The sequence below is a fragment of the Pinus tabuliformis genome, chromosome 8 (assembly GCF_031772625.1).
Source record: "Pinus tabuliformis cultivar Carrire ecotype Pingquan chromosome 8, CPIR1, whole genome shotgun sequence".
Lineage (NCBI taxonomy): Eukaryota > Viridiplantae > Streptophyta > Pinopsida > Pinales > Pinaceae > Pinus > Pinus tabuliformis.
This window is the reverse complement of record NC_142294.1, coordinates 548,071,091-548,092,618: the sequence shown is the minus strand read 5'-3', so window position 1 is coordinate 548,092,618 and position 21,528 is coordinate 548,071,091.

Genomic DNA, 21,528 nt, shown 5'->3' with positions numbered 1-21,528 from the left:
TGAAGAAGGGATGGTGGATGATCAATTGTCAGATGAACACCTATTTTCTATTTTAGTACTCTCTCCATGGTTTGCTGATATATCAAATTATTTGGTTTTAGCACAGTTTCCGCCATACCTGTCCTCAAAAGAGAAGAGCAAGATCGTGAGGAAAAGTACCCCATTCACTTGGATTGGGGGCACTCTTTTTAAACTTGGCCCAGATTAGATTTTGAGGCGATGTGTCAGGGAGGAGGAAGTTTTTGACATCCTTCTAACCTGTCATGATGGGCCCTGTGGGGGCCACTTTGCGGCAAAGAGAACCGCCTTCAAACTTCTGTAGGCAGGGTACTATTGGCCCACTCTTCATCAAGATGTGAGGAGATACATCAGCTAATGTGACAGATGTCAAAGGATGGGGAAACCTACTCCAAAGGATGAGATTCCCTTGCAGCCTCAAGTGACTTTCGAGCCATTTGAGAAGTGGGGCATGGCCTTTGCGGTTCCTATCAACCCTCCTTCAAAATAGAAGTCCTACATCATTGTGTGCACGGATTACCTGACAAAGTGGGCGGAAACAAAGGCAACCAAAGCAACAACAGAAGAAAAAGTAGCTGAGTTTTTGAGGGAAAATATCTTCTACAAATTTGGCTACCCAAGAGAATTAGTCACAGATTAAGGAAGTCAGTTTACCTCTAACCTGATTGAAGACCTGCTCACTCATCACAAGATTAAGCACAGAAATTCCACCCCTTATCATCCGTAAGCAAATGGATAGGTGGAAGTTACTAGCAGAGCTTTGGAAGGGATTTTGACTAAGGTAGTGAGCAACAACAGAAAATATTGGGCAGATCACTTGGTTGAGGCCACCTGGGCCTATAACACTACTTGGAAAACTACAACAGGTTTCAAACCCTATGAGCTGGTCTATGGGAAGAAGGCTTTGATGTCCATGGAATTTGAATCTAACACATTGAGGATGGTAGCTCAACTAGACCTAGATCTCAGCCATGCACAACAGGAAATATTGCTTCAGCTGAATGGATTAGATGAATAGAGAATGCAGGCCCTTCTCTACTCAGAGGTAGTCCAACTTCAAAGAAAGATATGGCATGACTAACACCTCAAAGAAAAGTAATTTCAGCCAGGAGATTTGGTGCTGCTATATGATTCAAGATACAAGGATTTCAAGGGCAAGCTGAGGACAAGATGGTTGGGAGCATATAAAGTGGAAACATGCAATGACAATGGTTCATTCCTTATTCGGACCATTGATGAAGAAGCCATTCCCATGCTCATCAATGGGCATAGATTGAAGATCTACAAGAAGCCCCTTTCCAAGCAGGAGTTCATTGAGACTCTTGGTAAATTAGTATTGGTAGTGGAGCAGGTCCTTATCTCCACTCCACCTACACCATGAGCAAAAAAAAAAAAAAAAAAAAAAAAGCAAAAAAAAAAAAAGAAAATGGAATAAAAGATCCTTGGGTGAAAACCTCTTGGAAGCACCCAGGGCAGATAGTGAGAGTGAAAAATTCCTGGAGGTGCCCTAGCTGTCTCAGACTAAAAAAAAAAGAAAAAAAAAAAGAGAAAAAATAAAAAAGAAAAAAATAAACCTAATTTCTTTTGAATAAATTGCAGGTTGCAGGAAAGTCATTGCAGGTTGGTTTTAGGAGGATCACACAAGAAAAAGACAAAGGACATAACCAGGCTGCATGCATCCCTCATAGTCCATTCCTCCATCACCGTTACCCTTTCCCAAGTTTTCGTCTCATTTAGTCTAAAATTTCGCATCCTACAAGAAACTCTGTATCATCTACAGGAGGATCCTATAGAAACTATAGAAAGGCCAAAATAAATCTCAGAGGAGGAACCAAAGGTTGGAAATCTATCTATGAGGCATGTGAACCTCCCTGCCTCCATCCATCACCCTATATCACCTTCCCATCTCTGTACACCTTCATTGCACTCATTTTTATGTCCCTACACAATCACACACAAAAATTTTGTTTCCTTCATGCTGCAAAAAAAATAAAAAATTAATGACAAATCAAAGCAGCAACCTTTTCACTCACCCTACCTGATAACTTCCATTTGTGATTCCTTGTCAGCCGATACCCTCGTCAGCAGTTGTAGCCCTACTCAGATATTAGTTTGAATTTCAGAAGAAGAAGCAGCTACAGGAAATCCTACAGGATTCCTGTAGCAGCTAATCCCTCTGAAAAGCATACTCCAGAGACAGGGTCAGCAAAGTAAGGCATATGAAACATGCAAGGAGCTCTATTTGAATGTGAGAACATCAGCAAAAGCCCAAGGCCGAGCATGCAGAGTGCAGGCAACAACAACAGTGAAGAAATGGGTTCCAAAATCCGAAATATGCATAACACGACTGCGACTAAGCAGGTAAGTGCCTAAACCTATTCCTCAATTACATGAATCATATTTCAAGGCTGCATGACTATGGGAATGGTTACGATTGAATGGAATCGGTGGCCAGTTAATTGGCCACCCTCGTTCAGTTACACATCCTTGTGGAATTCAAACGAGCCCCGTCAAATTCAAAACTGTCGATCAAATACGCAGCCAGCACGTGTGGTATGTCCATTTAGGAGAAAACATTTGGGACTGGTAGTGGTGGCGGTGGATAATGGGAGTAAGGGAGGTGATGGCGGTCAGATGACATGCAGAAATATTATGACCATGACGTAGGACCAATGGTCCGGATGGGGATAACGTACCCATTCGGCCACCTCATCTCCTCACCACGAATCATGCCAACAGTTAAAAGACAGCTCAGTTAAGACCTTCGCCACCCTTTGTTCATTTTGCATTCACGACGTTCTCGACTGGAGTATGCACCTACCACTTCCAGAGCAGCTAACCAATTGTCCTCCGCCAGTTCTCTGCCAGTTTTTTAAATCCTCCCACCTATCGGGCTCTACAGGAGCATTGTTTCATTCTATAAGAGCCGGGAGATTTCCATAGGAAGGTTTCTATAGGAAAGATAGAGAACAGCTTTGCAGAAGGAAAACCTGGGATTTTCGTCGAAATTCAAGCTCAAAATGAGGTAGACTTGGGAAAACCTCTCTGCATATGACTTGTTTGAGTAAGGTGGTGAATTAAACACGACATTAGATTGAAAAAAGACAGTGAGTCTGCCTGCATACTGAAAAAAGAAAGTGAAAGTCTGCTTGTATATTTTCCCTGAGTCTACACAGTTTCTATTTTCTTCTCTGGATCTGAAATCTCCTCATCCTTTTTCAAAGTCTCCTGTAAGGAAGATACATGCAACAGTAGAGGCCATCCTGTGTGTGTGAAAAGAAGAAACGAATTTTCATATCTATCTACTTGCTAAAAAAGAACTTGTTTCCTTATCCTCAGTTCTGTAAAAAATATTTTCTTTTGAAAAATAGAAAGTCAAATTCAGGATAACAGCGGTTTAAAAATAGGGGAATTATTGCAATTTGATGTTGTAAGGAGAAGAATAGGGGGAATTCCTTTTTTGGTCTCAGAAAAAGACATAATTCAGCTATCCTCTATTTCAGTGTTGACTATTTTTCCACCTGAGCATTTTTTTTCTGGTTAAAACGCAAAAAAGAAGCACTCAACACCATGCCAGGAGGATTCATAAGGAAAGAACCTTTAAACTCTATCAAATTGAACAAGCACCTTGAGGTGGTGGCCCTCTTCACCAGGTAAAACTGGATATCCTTCTTTGACAGAATTCAGGGTTATGATGAGGAGGTGACTGAAGAGTTTTTGATGTCCATAAGATCACATTCAAAGACACATGCCACAGTTTGTTTTAGGGGTTTGACCCTAGAGCTTACACCTGATTTCATCAGTAGAATCACCAGTCTCCCACTGGGGCTCCCTTGGAGCAAAGAGGAGAAATCATTGGGACAAGTGGCTAAGAAGACATTTTTTCTGCCTGAGGAGCATCCTGTAGAAGATAAAAACAAGGTCAGAAGGACAAGCTTGCCTCCTCTCTGGAGTGAATTCAGTTACCAAATAATGAAGTATATCACATGTGAAGGGAGGTTCAACATCATTTATGGTTATCATTTCAGGTTGTTACATGAATTGAGGTATGGGATGGACTTGCCTCTAGCTAGAAAACTGAGCATCCCATATTTCCTCCTTCAGTCTTTAATTGAATGTGGTACAAAGCTAAATGCAGGGGTCCCAGATCGGTTGGCCCACCATGGGCTCATCAAACTATTGGTGGAAGATGCCTTACACACCTATACTATCCTCATAGCTTGGGAAATTTTCAGAAATATGACCAGGGATGATGACATTAGAATGTTGACTGAGGACATTCACCCATCCAGTAGCGATGAGGAGGAGCAAACTGAAGAAATTGAGAAGAAAAATGATGAAGGAGAACAATACATTCAAGCAGAGGGCAAAACAAGGGAAAAACAGGGAGAAAAAGAGGAATTTGACAAGACTACTGAGCCTAAGGCAGAAAAGGAGACAACATCAAAAACAGAGAAGGGAAAAAAGGACAAAGGTTGGGAAGAAAAAGGCCAAGAAAGCCAAAAAGAAGATTGCCACAGCTAAGACAGGGACCCAACAAGAAAAAGGACAGACACGCCATGAAATATCAGTGACGCAAGCAGAAACAGTGGACATAGAGAAGGCTATAGGAAGTGAAGGAAAAGAACAACAGAAAGAAACATCCCTTGAAATGTTGGCAAGGTAGGCAGTAGTTGTGCTTGCTGCATTAAGCACACCTACAAAACAAAAAGGAAAAAGAAAAAGGCAAACCTCCATGTATTTTAAAGCCAGGAGAAGCACAAGGATCAAAGTGGGCAAACCCCAGCCACCATTAAAGGAACCAATTTTCATTGAGGACACACCCACTAAAAAGAAGGAAGAGCCTCCTTCCAAGATATCTATCACCTATGAAAGAGGAAGCCCCAAAACCTCCACATGGAAAGAGAGAATTAAGTTGATGGACTCAAAGGCAATTCTACAGGAAGCTGAAACATCTCTACAGGAAACTCTAGCAAACTTAAAAGAAACTGAAAAATTGGAGGAAAAGGTAGCAGAACAATCAAAGGGGGAGAGCATGGCCAAAGAAATACCTGAACCAAACCCTCAACCTAATTTGGGCTCCTATTACAATTTGTTAGAGGGTGGGAAAATCATCCCATAGAAATTTGTTGTACCTTTATTCTTTGAATTAGAAAAAGAGAGGGTCAAAACCCACCCATGGATGCAAATCGCTAAATCTAAAAGAGTTGAGGACATAGGCCACATGGAGGAAAAGCTAAAGGAATTAAGAGGCGAGTTGGCCATGGTAAGGCACATAGAAAGCAGTAAAAGAGCCCAACTACAGGAAGAGAATGAACTGCTGAAAAAGCAGTTGCAGCTACAGGAAGTTCATAAGGGAGAGAGGTTGTCCATTTTGGAAGGGCAGTAGCAAGAAGGTCTTTTAACAGACAAGGAAACAACTGACAAACATCAAAAAGAGGGAGAGCCACAAGCTGATGTTGAGATACTAAGGAAACTGCTGCAAGAAAAGGAGTCTCCGGCAGTAAAAGAAGTGTGTGTTTTAAAACAGTAGTTACAAGAAAAAGAAGCCCAAATGGTCTACATGGCTAGCTGGGCAATAAAAGCCTTACAATGTAGGAAACCTGCTAAATCTTATGCATTATATCTTAAAGACCAATGGCTGCAATTTCAAATTAAAACATTAGCCCAAAGAGGCACCATCCCATTCCAGAATTACAACCAGTTTATGCATTTGTGTGACACTAGTTCAGTTGAAGATAAGGCCAAGTTAGCAGAATTCTATTTACACAACTTGGCACTTCCTAACATGAATCTATGGGACCCAAACACTGCATTAGGAGACCTACAACTCATGGCCATGGCTTCTTGGTTAAGCCATGAGGAAAAGAGGGCAGTAGAGATTCAGAAGATTATGACCAGGGAGCCAAGTGAGCCACTCATGATAAGGGCAGAACCAGAAGATCCCTCAACTCTCATATATGTCCATCGACACCTTGTAGACAACCCTCACATTGCACCTGACTATGTTGAAAGGCAAGCATAGGCCATTGCTCGCTTTGAAGATATGGAAACATTGTTTGGTGATAACTGTCTTCATGCTTGCACAAGAAGATGGAATACATTGTCCCATAGTCTGAAAATAAGAGAGTATCACTCCCCAACCAAAATGAGGGAGGCTATGAGAAGAGTACCCCTATACAAACAATCAGTGTAGAACTTGAAAGCCAACTGGATTGGCCTTAAGTTCAGCCCTCCACTATTGCTAGGGCTGCTAGAAGGGGTTAAGGAAGAAGAGGAACAAAAGAAATGGGAGGAAGTGGACAGAAAGGCAGGTTTTTATGATAGAGAAGATGATATCACCTCAAAGGCCTAGGATGTCAGAGAGGCAGTCAAAGCAATCAAAGATGATGATCTGGATTAGTTGCTCAGAGGATGAGCAACACATTCAGCAGGGGGGTGATGATGAGCCCCGAAAATGGGTAACTATATGGGCTCATTTTTCCTATTATTCTCATTTAATCCACCATTCTCCATAGTTTTATGGATGCTTTTGAATATATTTATGTTAATTGAGTGAATGGGAATAGTCACTTTACCACAAAGTCTAATACATGCTTATTACATATTTTTGGACATTTTTGGACATTTTTGGACCAAGATAAGGTATTTATGAGCAGATTGGTAGCCAAATTCGAAGAAACAAGGTCGAGGATTTATAAGAGGGGTGTCTCTTACACTAAATGACCCCTCCCTCAAGTTCTCTGTTGGAAATAATACTGAGAGGGGGGGGGGGTGAATCAGTATTATCACATTAATAAAACTTTTTCAATTCCATAATCAGATTCATATATGCTACTTCCACAACTTCTTAAGATTAAGTTAATCGATCTTCAATGAGTGCATTAGGACATTATCAACCATATTATCAGTTAACAGATGCAGTAACATAAAGTAGATCATCACACATAAGGCACACATATGAACACAATGATATAAGGTGGAAACCCAATGCGGGAGAAAACCACCTGCTGCAAGTCATCTCAATCTTCTTCTTAATAAGAAAATTCTTTTACAATATTTGTACTGGTGCAGCCTTATACCAGTACGGGAGCTACAACCCCCTTTGCTCTTGTACTAGCCGATCCATTTACTAGTACGCAGGCTACTACCTGCTACAATGCTCCAAAGATTTCTTTTAGCTCTTGTACTAGCTTAGATACTAGTACGTAGGCACCGGCCTACAATCTTCTCCCTCTAAGTACCACGTTTCATCAATTTTCATACTGGATACATTGAGGCACAACTCATAATCTTGAAAGGCCACATTTCATCCAATTTTCATACTGGACCCAACAACAACATTGAAGCTCAAACAACCTTCTGAAACACCCAATCAACTGTAGTAACTAGATCAACAATAATAGGACCAAACCCAGGATGCAACAATGATAAACAAAGATTTTAAGAGAAGGAAGCACCCTGCTCAACTGCTAGCCTGAGTCCGGACTCACCCTGCTCAACTGCTAGCCTGAGTCCCGGACTCACCCTGCTCAACTGCTGGCCTGAGTCCCTGGACGCACCCTGTTCAACTGCTAGCCCGCGTCCCGGACGCACTCTGCTCAACTGTTAGCCTGCGTCCCTCGCTCTGAGTCTTTTGAACTGCCTGCGTCTCGGCGCACCTGAACCCTTCTGCGCCTGCGTCCGGCGCACCTGAACCGGTTCGCTCCTGCGTCCCGAACGCACCTGAACCCTTACTGCACCTGCGTCTCTTTAGATATGAAAGATATAAAGACTTCAAGACTAACCCAAACAGTCAGATCTACAGATCTGATCGTGCGCCATAGCGATCATAGTCCATTAGAAGATTCGCCTTCATAGATCTGGACTAGATCTCACCAAAAGATATTCAACAAAGATGATGCCTAATCCAAATGAACTCCTTTGCTTTATATAGGCAAGCTCCTCCCCAAAACATGGAACAATACCACGAGCCGACACCATAGGAACACAAAACCGTCGGCTAGGTACCACACAAGAAACCCCCACGTGCTTTCCTCTGCCTTGATATGTGTGCACTGGGTGGACGCACCCCCTAAACGGCTGGCCTGCGTCTCTGGACGCGGGTTCTGCATGGATTACCTGCGGGGACGCACTTTCTGTAAGGTGTACCTGCGTCCTTCATAATTTCAACAATATTTGAACCTCTGCTTACAAAGAGCTTGCCATTTGATTCCTTTGAGCTATCCTGTAATATGTCACATCTGATATCTCTTCTGTAGATTCATCTGAATGTATATAAGTGAGATGATCTTCTATGAGAGTGTTGCCATCAAGTACAACATATGCATCATAATGCCAACAATCTCCCCCTTTGGACTTGATGGCAACAACACCGAATCACTCTCCCCCTTTGACATCAAGGGCAAAGGGGTATGCTCCCCTAAGAACATGCTCCCTTTGACTATGAGCCAGATCTGCTGAAGTCTCTAAATGAGCTCCCCCTTTGTATATGTCATGGTGCTCCAATCTGATAATGGTCTTTCTGAGAACAAGCTGAGATGTCTGCTCTGCTGTATAGTGCTTGTTCATGCTCAAACTCCCCCTGACAATAAGCAAGGTCTGCAAAAAGATGTTCTACAAGAAGAACATGACTCTATATATCATAAATGACCTTCCTATCACCAAAAGACTCAATACATACATCCATCACCCATCACAATAAGGATCATCCATCCAACTAGGTGGGAATACATCAGAAATATGAAAACCAAATACATTACATCTTCATCCCATGCATAGTGGGGGGGGACAAAGGCCGTTACATGACCTGAAGAGATGACTACAATAGACCATTACAACATGAGTTTTGCTATGACCTTTCAAATGAAAAACATCATCAACAACACTGTATAATCTGCTCCATAGTATCTGTCAACATCAACTCACAACCATCCAGATCTACATGAATCAAGAGTCATCAAATGAGAGTATCAACATCAATCAACATATGTATGAATAATCATCCCTGTATCTAGCCAACAATCCTCATCCATTTGTGCCAAGAAAGAAATCACGCATCATGCACATGTCAACAGCTGCATATGAGTGACTCATCATCGTCATGTCTTCAACAATGCGACTTTGAATAATCATCCATGAAATCAGCCAACCTCATCTATGTATGTGCCAAGGAAAATAAAGACTCCATGTAAGCATCATTAGAGAATCAACCATAAATCTGATCATGTGATCAACTCATAACCATAGCAAGATGAATCATAAGCATTGTCACCAAGGACCATAATGCCAACAATGCATTCAAGACATATGCTCCCCCTGAACCAGTGCCATCTGTTAAATCTGATCATGCATATCAAGAAGAATCAGCCAATAAATGCTTTGAGACGGCTACGCACTTCATCTTCTGCTGCGCTGCGTCCTGTTGCTGCAGGGACGCACCCAAAAACACTATCGCACCGCGTACTTTTACTCAGGGACGCACCCAAAATTACTATTGCGCCGCGTCCTTTTGCTTTAGGGATGCACCTGATCCTCAGTCGCTCTGCGTCCCCACGCAAATTTTCAGTTACTGAACTGCGTCCTGGACGCACCTGGACTTGGTCTGGCCTGCGTCCGCACGCAGGTCTCCTGTTACTGCACTGCGTCCTGTACTTTCAGCTTCCTCTGATTCTGGTATGTCTGTACATTGTACTGTGCCATCCTTTTCTGACTGTACTTCCTTTTTCCTCCATATCTTCAAGCATGATGATGACATTTTCTCCTTTTGATATGGTGCCCAAACTTTGTTCCTGCATTCCTTGGCTATATGTCCAAGCTTGTTACATGCATAACATCTTACATGTTTCATATTCCTCCTGTAACAATCAGTAGCTTTGTGACCAAACATATTGCAAGCAAAGCAATATCCATAAAAGTACCTTGATTGAAATGACCTTTCTGCATAATGGTCTTGAACTCTTCTTCTTCTACATCTAGCTGCAACATGTCCAAGATTATGACATACATAACATTCAACATTATTCATAGGAGGAGTAAAGGATTTTCTTTGAGGAATCTCTTTCCTTGGTTGATGATGAGATTGATCTTTCACTTCTTCGTTGATCACTTTAGATTTCCTTTTAGAGTTTCTTGCCTCACCTTGTGAACTAGATTCACCTTCAACAGATTCATGGAAACCAAGACCAGTCTTTATAGCAGGGGACCTTTGACTACTAAGAATATCATCCAATACTTTAGAGCTATCTTGAAATCGTAAAAGCTTATCCTTTTCTTCTAGTTTACCTTTCAAGATATTTACCTCAACCTGAAGTTGTTCTTCCTTTTCAAGAGATTTGTTCTTCAAAACTTCTTCAGCTTTCCTTCCTTCTTCCATTTGTTCCCTTAGTTTGAGAATTTCTTTTTCATGTTCTTCATACAGATCCTGCTGCATTTGACGAACTCGGAAGGCACATTCCAGTTGAGATTTTAAGCTGGTGACTTCGTTTTCTTGTTTTGCAATAGCTTGGAGTAGATCTGTATTCTGCTTCTTTGATTCTTCAAGATCTCCTTTTAGTGAGAGGATTGTAGCTTCAAGATTTTCATAGTAGCTAGATCTATCTTTGAGTTTCTTGATGGTTGTGCTTCTTTCGTTGACTTCTTTTCTTAATGATGTCACTTCATGCTGCAATTTTTGACATTGGTCTTCCTTGTCCTTGAGTAGCTTTCTTACCTTGTTTCCTTCTTCTAGTTGGGCCCTTAGTTTGGTAGCTTCTTCTTTGAAATCACATTCCCTTTTGTTCAATAGATCTTGTTGATCTCTAATTTTGTCTGTCAGCTTTTTAAATTCTGCCTCTATTTGATATCTTTCTTGTTCACCCATAAGAGCAAATTCAATAGTTTCGCTATCACTTTCATCTCTTTCACAAGGAAATATAGCTGGAACATCAGAGGATAACACATTCATACCTGATACTGATTCTGAATCTGATTCTGAATCTGAAGAGCTTCTTATGCCTAATCCCCAATCGATTCTTCCACTATCATAGTTCTTCTGAGATGACTTCTTTTTCTTATGAGCTTTCTTCTTAAGCTTCTTTCCCATTGTTCCACGGATCTCCTTCAAGCGATCAAGCTTCTATCAAAGGACCTGCTCTGATACCAATTGTTGGAAATAATACTGAGAGGGGGGGGGGGTGAATCAGTATTATCACATTAATAAAACTTTTTCAATTCCATAATCAGATTCATATATGCTACTTCCACAACTTCTTAAGATTAAGTTAATCGATCTTCAATGAGTGCATTAGGACATTATCAACCATATTATCAGTTAACAGATGCAGTAACATAAAGTAGATCATCACACATAAGGCACACATATGAACACAATGATATAAGGTGGAAACCCAATGCGGGAGAAAACCACCTGCTGCAAGTCATCTCAATCTTCTTCTTAATAAGAAAATTCTTTTACAATATTTGTACTGGTGCAGCCTTATACCAGTACGGGAGCTACAACCCCCTTTGCTCTTGTACTAGCCGATCCATTTACTAGTACGCAGGCTACTACCTGCTACAATGCTCCAAAGATTTCTTTTAGCTCTTGTACTAGCTTAGATACTAGTACGTAGGCACCGGCCTACAATCTTCTCCCTCTAAGTACCACGTTTCATCAATTTTCATACTGGATACATTGAGGCACAACTCATAATATTGAAAGGCCACATTTCATCCAAATTTCATACTGGACCCAACAACAACATTGAAGCTCAAACAACCTTCTGAAACACCCAATCAACTGTAGTAACTAGATCAACAATAATAGGACCAAACCCAGGATGCAACAATGATAAACAAAGATTTTAAGAGAAGGAAGCACCCTGCTCAACTGCTAGCCTGAGTCCGGACTCACCCTGCTCAACTGCTAGCCTGAGTCCCAGACTCACCCTGCTCAACTGCTGGCCTGAGTCCCTGGACGCACCCTGTTCAACTGCTAGCCCGCGTCCCGGACGCACTCTGCTCAACTGTTAGCCTGCGTCCCTCGCTCTGAGTCTTTTGAACTGCCTGCGTCTCGGCGCACCTGAACCCTTCTGCGCCTGCGTCCGGCGCACCTGAACCGGTTCGCTCCTGCGTCCCGGACGCACCTGAACCCTTACTGCACCTGCGTCTCTTTAGATATGAAAGATATAAAGACTTCAAGACTAACCCAAACAGTCAGATCTACAGATCTGATCGTGCGCCATAGCGATCATAGTCCATTAGAAGATTTGCCTTCATAGATCTGGACTAGATCTCACCAAAAGATATTCAACAAAGATGATGCCTAATCCAAATGAACTCCTTTGCTTTATATAGGCAAGCTCCTCCCCAAAACATGGAACAATACCACGAGCCGACACCATAGGAACACAAAACCGTCGGCTAAGTACCACACAAGAAACCCCCACGTGCTTTCCTCTGCCTTGATATGTGTGCACTGGGTGGACGCACCCCCTAAACGGCTGGCCTGCGTCTCTGGACGCGGGTTCTGCATGGATTACCTGCGGGGACGCACTTTCTGTAAGGTGTACCTGCGTCCTTCATAATTTCAACAATATTTGAACCTCTGCTTACAAAGAGCTTGCCATTTGATTCCTTTGAGCTATCCTGTAATATGTCACATCTGATATCTCTTCTGTAGATTCATCTGAATGTATATAAGTGAGATGATCTTCTATGAGAGTGTTGCCATCAAGTACAACATATGCATCATAATTCCAACATTCTCCACCAACAGCACAGAGTTAAAAAGTGTTATGAAACCAGCGCACAAAAAGATAGAAAAGAGAGATCAACGACTTAGAATTCAGCCTCTTCGAGGGGGCAACCTCCTTTACATTACACAAATGAACAATTCTTGGATGATTCAAATGAAAAAACCTCCTTTTTATATATAGGAGTCTAAGAGTCAAAATATAAGCTAGCCAACCTAACAATAATAATATAAAGGCACAAAAATAACAATAGAGGGATTCTATGGGGCACAGTAATAAAAATATGGGGACCATAGGGGCACAACAATATTAATGAGAGATACAACTACAATAGTAATGGGGTAATCACTAGTATTATAGGGACCTAACATGCCCCTCTCCTTCAAAAAAAGTGTTGTCCTCAACACTTGAGTAGTTTTGGATGCTTCTGTATAAAATTCTCATCCTCCCATGTGGAATCTTTAGCGGATAAGTTATTTGACTTGATGAGATACTCCGAAATTGATCGATTTCGTAGCTGTTGAGTTCATGTTTCTGTGACTACTTCCGGTTCCAATATAATTTTTCCTTCCTCGTCAAGTTCTGGCAATATTGTTTGAACTGGGAGCTTGTCACCTATAACCTTCTTTAAACATGAAACATGGAAAACTGGGTGCACTTGAGATGCTGCAGTAAGCTCCAATTTGTATGCCATAGTACCAATCTTTTGCAACACCTTGTACAGACCATAATACTTTGGTGATACTTTATTATCCTTGTTAGCTCACTTGAGGGACATTTGTTTATATGGTTGTAGTCATAGGAATACCCAATCACCTACATCAAAACTTCTTTCACGACGATGTTGATCTGCATGTTGTTTCATTCTATTATGTGCCAACACGAGGTTATCCTTTAAGAGTTGGAGGACTTGTTGTTGATGTTCGATGTGATGTTCCACTGCTTGAACCTTAGAATTTTCTCTTAAATATGATGCGATGGGTGGTGTCTAATATCCATAAAGTGCCATAAATGGGGTCATTTTTGTTGCTGGATGGAAGGAAGTGTTATACCACCATTTAGCCAGAGGCAACCATTTGACCCATTGTGTCTGTTTATCAAATACAAAGCAACGAAGATATCCTTCCAAACATTTGTTTACTATCTCAGTTTGCCCATCAGATTGAGGATGATAAGATGAGCTATGAGCTAACTGAGTACCAAGACAAGAAAATAATTCCGTCCAAAAATTTCCAGTGAAAATGGGATCTCTGTCACTTACAATAATCATTGGGTTTACATGTAGATTTTGAATTGTTTCCATAAATGTAGTAGAAACTGTACTGGCTTTAAAATGATGTGATAATTCACAAAAGTGTGCATACTTGGTAAGTCTGTCAACTACCACCATGATGACACTCTTTCCCTCAGACTTGGGTAAACCTGTGATAAAATCCATTGAAACCTCCTCCCAACGTTGGCTTGGAATGGATAAAGGTTGTAATAGACCCAGGGTCTTAATTGTTTCAACTTTATTTTGTTGGCAAACCAAACATTCCACCACAAACTTTTGAATATCCGATTTAAGGCCATCCCAAAAAAATTCCTTCTTAACCCTGTGGTAAGTTTTTAAAAATCCTGAGTACCCTCCTAAGGGAGAAGTGTGCAATTCCATAAGAATATTTTGTTTGAGTTGTGAATTCTTACAGAGGTATAAGCGATATTTTTACCATAATGAATCATTTTGCCAGCTAAATGTATCAGATGTACTTGAATCTTGCTGTAACTTTCGAATAAGTGCCCATACTTCTTCATCATTCTTCCATTCCTCCCTTGCTTCATTTCTCCAATCTGGTTGGATAATAGAAATGGAGTACAACAATGCTTCCACATCCTCATCCTTTCTTGAGAGTGCATCTGCCACCACATTTTGCTTCCCTTTTTTGTAGATGATTTCAAAGTCATAACCCAACATCTTTGTGACCCACTTTTGTTGCTCTTCAGAGGATAATCTTTGTTCTAAAAAGTATTTAAGGCTATCATGATTCGTTTTTACCTTGAAGTGTCTTCCCATTAGGTAGGGTCACCATTTCTTAAGTGCATGTAGTATTGCCAACATTTCCTTCTCATAAATAACTTTGTGTAAAAACTTTCGCTTGATTGGACGACTTTCAAAAGCAATGGGTCTTTCATATTGCATTAAAACAACACCAATTCCATTTCCTGAAGCATCACATTCCACAATAAAGGTTTTTGTGAAGTCAGGTGTAGATAAGATTGGTGCTTGGCACATTGCCTCTTTAAGATGTTCAAAGGCCTTTGTTGCTTCTAGAGTCCATGAAAATGCATCTTTTTTCAATAATGTTGTTAGAGGTGCTGCCATTCTCCCATAATTCTTAACAAACTTGCGATAATACCCTATCAACCCGAGAAATCCTCGCAGATGCTTTATGGATGTGGGGATTTTCCATTCCTTAATGGCTTTAATTTTGCTAGGGTCTACCTTAACTCCTTCATGAGATACAATATGACCCAGATATTCCACCTCTTGTACTCCAAAGAAACATTTGGATATTTTTGCATATAATTGTTTCTCCTCCAATAGTTGTAGCACCCTGTAAACATGTTCAGCATGATCCTTCCAAGACTTGCTGTAGATTAGTATATCATCAAAAAATACTAATGAAAATGGAATTCATCAAACCTTGAAATGTAGAAGGTGCATTGGTAAGGCCAAAAGGTATGACCAAAAATTCATAATGACCCTCATGAGTTCTAAATGCTATTTTCGGAATGTCTTCAGTCTTCATTCTGATTTGATGATATCTTGAATGAAGATCCAACTTGGTGAAGTAAATTGATCCATGCAATTCATCCAGTAATTCATCAATGACAGGAATATGAAACTTATCTTTAATAGTGAGCTTGTTGAGCTCCCTATAATCTGGACACATGCGCCATGATCTATCCTTCTTGTGCACCAATACTACTGGAGCAGAGAAAGAACTTTGACTAGGTTGAATTATACCAGCCTCTAGCATTTCTGCAACCATACATTCAATTTCACTCTTTTGGAGATAGGGATATCTGTACGGTCTAATGTTTGGAGGAACACTTCCTAGAATCAGATGAATAGCATGATCATGATCACAAATAGGTGGGAGACCTTTGGGAGTCTCAAATACTTTGGAATGATTGTCCAAGACTTTTTGGAGATCTAGAGAAATAGATGATTTCGATGTGGAAACATCTAGCGAACATAATTGAGCAGTTACACCTCTTTGTTCCTTCTGCAAAAAAAATCATGAAAAGTTCTTGAAAATTAAAAGCTATTATACCCAAGGATTGTAGCCATTGGACTCCTAGTACAACATCGGCACCTCCCATTGGAATGGAAAGCATTGGGCTAGTCAATACATATTCTCCCATGGATATCTTGATGTTATGGCACTTTCCAGAGCAATTTATCATTCCTCCATTTGCAACTTTCACTTGACACTCTGGTGCTAGATATAGGAAGCAATTCAATTCTTTTGCTACCTTACAATGAATAAAATTTTGGGTACTTCCTAAATCAATCAACACTATTACCTTTTTCTTCTTGATTTGTACTTCTATCTTGATGGTTTGAGGAGTGGTAATTCCAGCCAATGCATTACAAGATATGGTCGGATTCATTTCTTCTTTATCTAGGTTTTGTTCCTGGAGTATATCCTCTTCCTTTGACCTTTCTTGCTCCTTTTCTTCTTCCTCTTCATAGTCTATGTAGAATAATTTCTTCTCAGCACACTTATGACCTTTAGTGTATTTGCTATCACAACTGTAACAAAGCCCTTTTGCTCTTTTTTCTTCCATTTGCTGTGGTGTCAACCTTATAGGTTGTGGAAGGCTAGGGGTAACAACACTTCCATCTTTATAGTTGTGACTGGTATGCTTCCTGGTTGCCATAATTTTGCTTTCCATTTTTCTTGCTAACCTGAATGCCTTCTCTAATGAATCAGGTTCCCAAAGGTGAATATCATGTTGGATATTATCCTTTAAAGTCCCTATGAACACATCAATCCTATGCTCCTCTAGAATATTTTTTACCCTTACGTTCAATTTTTGGAACTCCTCAATGTTCTCCTTTATTGAACCCTTTTGTTTGAGACTTATCAATTGGCTTAAAAAAGTGTTGCTTTTTGTATCCTCATAATGTGCTATCAATTCTTCCATAAAAACTGCCCAAGTGATAATTTGTTTACGAGAGCAAAGCCATTGATACCATACAAACTGATTTGGTTCCAAATATAAAGTTTCAATACGTACCTTTTGTGTGTTTTGCACATTATTGAGATAGAAAAATTGCTCCATCTGTAATATCCATGTTGCGGGATCCTTGCCATCAAAATTTCTCATATTGATTTTTGGAATATGGTGGGTCTTTGATCCAACATTAGAGTCTATGGAATCATGATTAACATTTCTTTTGTTCTCATCATGAGTTTCCTTTACTACCCTTTCACCATTAGTGACCATTTCTTGTAGAAACTTATTCATATTTATCTTCAATTCTTCCATCTTATCATCCATGCCATCCATTTTAGCGTCCATGCCATTCACCTTAGCTTCCATGCCATCCATCTTAGCTTCTACATCTTTCATCTTAGATTCTGTTACTTTTTGTGCAAGTGACACTTGTTGCACTTGGTCTCGTAATTTTGATATATCATGTTGCATTTCTTCCTCGTCTTCATGAGTCATGCTAGAGCTTTCAGGTTGCTTACTAGGTGTTTGAATTTTCTTTCCTCAGGGCATCAATTACCAATAATAATGCTTTACTATGCCCTTTGAATTCCTTCAAACTATTTTTTCAAACCAAGCTTATGCAAAAATTAAAAAAAATTACACAACTTTTTTCACTTTGTAGGAGCTTGATATTGAATCTAATGCATCTCTGTAATTTTCGATCATCCAGTTCTAAAATTGCAACCTATAGTAGCCCTCTGCATCCTCTTTCCAATGCCACCAGTCTGATCCAAATTGGATTCTCCAAGAAAGAGTTATGCACAATCTCCCAAGATGACCTGATTATAGAACTTTCCAGAAGAGCGAAGTTGTATGAAGTGTCGCGTGTCACTGTTTCAACCTTTGGCACTAAAAAATATATGCAAGAAACTATAGTCCATCCTCTTTCTGTATCTTCTTACAAAATTTAAATCCGATGCTTAGAGAGAAAGTTATGATGATTTTCCCCAAGTCACCTGTTTGGAATGTAATTCAGGAGTCTGCAAAAAGATCAACTTCCTCAGATCATATCTCTGAAAATATAGCACAAAAATATTTGAAATTCGGATCCCAGGTTCAGTGTTATTTCGTCTCAAATGGGTTTTTTTTTTTGCTTCTGAAACATCGCAGAAAAAATGTATAGCGAAAATGCCACGATGACCTATTTGGAGCAACGAAACCCTAGAATCCACGGCTCTGATACCAAATGTTATGAAACCGGCTCACAAAAAGATAGAAAAGAGAGATCAACGCCTTAGAATTCAGCCTCTTCGAGGGAGAAACCTCTTTTACATCACACAAATGAACAATTCTTGGATGATTCAAATGACAAAACCTCCTTTCTATATATAAGAGTCTAAGGAGTCACAATATAACCGAGTCGACCTAACAATAATAATATAAAGCCACAAAAATAACAATAGAGGGATTCTATGGGGCACAATAATAAAAATATGGGGACCATAGGGGCACAACAATATTAGTAAGGGATACAACTACAATAGTAATGGGGTAATCACTAGTATTATAGGGACCTAACAAACAACCCACCAAAGATGATTTCAAGGGGCAGTCGAGCAGGTCTAGTGAAGTGGTTGTTATCTGCAGTTTTGGGCAGCCAAACTCCTAAAGTTTAGGAGGACTATTGGGAGTCCTCACTTGCATAAATAGGAAGGCTTCAAGCCTTAGTATGTTAACCATTTGATAGTATATTTTCGCACTTTAGTGTAGCCTTGTAATCAACTCATTTTCGAGCTTCTTATTGCAAACAGTTTTGTGATGTAACTATTATTTTTTGACCAATGAAGATGAATCCAACTTTGAATCAGTTCTGATCTTTCCTAGGGGGCTGTAACTCTTGGGGTTGGGCCCAACCCAAGTTCCCAATACCTCCTTTGTGTACTTTTATGTGTTTTTATTGCATTCATAGAATAATTTTTGTTATTTAGGTTAAATCTTGCTTTGTTACTTAGGTTGTTTTTGATGATTAAGATAGTTGTTCTTGCTTCAGGTTGATTTGATAGTTTGGTAACAGAAAATATCCACAAAAAGGCTACCAAGCAGTCCTTGATCTCCTTTCTCCCTCCTTGGGACCATGAATTGACACCAAGGGACTCTTACTGCCACAAAAACATTGTTTTTGCTTTCCAATGCAATTGTTAGTGTAGATTTCGAGTTGGAAAAGTTGATATCAGTTGCGTTTTCATGCTTAGATCTGTTCTTGCTCAGTTTCCATAGCTTTCTTGCATAACTTCCTATCCATCAAGTTTTGTTCAGCACTTTTCTGGTTTCTAGGTTAGAATTAGGTCAAAAATAAGTAAAACTCTGTTTTCATAGTTTTTGATTGAGTCATTTTTGAAAATAAGTGTGCAGAGCACCTGTAAGACACTCTAGCCTATCCTTCCTCCATCATACAACTTGCTCTAGTCTCTTTCTCAATATTTCCTTCACTCATTCGCCATACTTTCCCAAACTGCCCTAATTTCTACATTCTTGTGCAAAATTGCTTCCTTCACCTTTGAACAAATCCAACCATCTTCTTCACTCTTGAGCTTCATTTACAAGGTGCTAGACCCCTTAAAATCTCTATCCATCCTTCATTTCCACTTTCCCACCATTTTTCCACCTTCAACCCTCTAAAAACCACTTTCGGCCTCTTCCTGTAGAACTTCCTGTAGATCCCCTGCAGCCTCCTGTAGAAGTTCATGCGAGCGATTTTTCGAAGTTCGATCATGGTGGAAATCTCCAGAAGGGTCCTAGGGACTCCTTAGGTCCTCTCCACACCTTCCCAACCTCCTACAAATGCCCACTCCATTTCCTTTCATTAATAAACCTCTGCACAGTCACAACTATTTAAAACACAAGCATAGTAATTCTGCATAAAATTGCTCAAAAATACAAAAAGATTATTTTTCCATATTTTCCTTCAGAACTAGCTTAAACACATGCATTTTACCTTTTCAATAGTCAATGTCATCCATTTCAGTAGTTTACATCTCTTTCCTTGCACAAGTAGGGTTAGTCGGTAAAACTAGGGTTTGCTAGGGTTTGCACTTTCTTTCAACTTTCATCTTCTTTCTGCAAGTAGACTACCCTCTTTTGAGTTAGCTTTCTTCCAACACAGTTAAAAGATTCTTCTGAGAACTCATAGAAGTTGGCTTGAGCTCCTAGCGAACTTGTGCCAGCTAATTAAGTGACAGCCTGCAGTAAGAGCTAGTACTTGTGCATATAGCACCGTCGCTTCCAAGTTTGTTACGAACTACCGGGTTGATAAAAGTAAAGTAGGGAGTCCCAGGACTTGCAGCATCATTGCTGCAATACTGGAGCTCACCACCAGATCCCCTAGTTTACTATGAGAGGGAGAGATTTACATGGTCACTTGGCTTTCCCTCTATCTTATTTTTGAGGTAGTCCTCAATGGAGGTCCCTTGCCATGATTTCCCAAGCCTTTCTTTCCTCTATTTTTCTTCTGAGATAGATTTTTCAAATAAACAATGGATGAAAAGGTGAGTGATTTTTTTGGAATCTGCAGGGCATAGGGGGCATCTAAAACATCTCTTCTGTAGAATATCCCAAGTGGGTGCTGTTAGTGTCGGTATCTTCATCCCTCCGTCAGAGATCAAATCCTCTTGTTGCGTTGCATATTAGGTGTCTCACTCAGTCAACTGCATTCCATTAGGAGCATGGATCATCTGATGGTAGTATCTTGTTGTACTTTTTCCCTGATGTCTTTTACCTGCTGGCCCATTTTCATTCATCAAAGTCATCTGCAATCACTTTTTGTCTTCAAATTTGCAAAAGTCTTTTCTAGGGTTTCAATTTCATCAGGTCTTGGGTTTCATCAAAAAGGTCTCTAAAATGTCTAATAATAGTCAGCATGTGCATGAGGAGGTTGAATAAAGTTCCAGTATCAATAAATTTCACTCAGAAATGTATTTTTCCTCAAAACTCTGTTTTGAGGAAAAACAGAGTATTTTAGGCTTTTATTGTATAAATTCATGTACTTTCAGTTCTTCATATGTAAATCACTTCAGTGGCAACCCTGGTCACCTTGCCAAGCCTCAGTAGCTCCATCCCCTACAAAGAAAACACAAATCAAGTCATTCAGTTCATCAAAAGGCTCAAATAAAGTGAAAAGCTCAAAAAACAGAGTTGAAAAGTAAAGTCACATTGCAAACATTCTAAAAGTGGGTTTTTATGGATCAAAAATTAAAAAGCTCCTTGTATAGAAATCATTTTCTCAATTCAAAAGCTCATTTTCATTCAAAGAACAAGATTGGGCAAAGTGAGAGCCGTGTTTGAGCAAAGGAAGTGAGCTTGAGAAAAACTGTCCAAATTTGTGGGCGCGGCGCACTGGGTGAGTGGCACGACACGTACAAGTGGCGTGACGCATAGAATCATCCTCCTCAGTGTTAATTTTTACTGGCGTGGCGCACACAAGAGGTGCAGCGCATTGGGTTTGAGGCACGGCGCATAGAGCTGCGAAGCCCGTTTTCCTCTACAACTCCCTCCAAGTGCCAAAATCACTCAA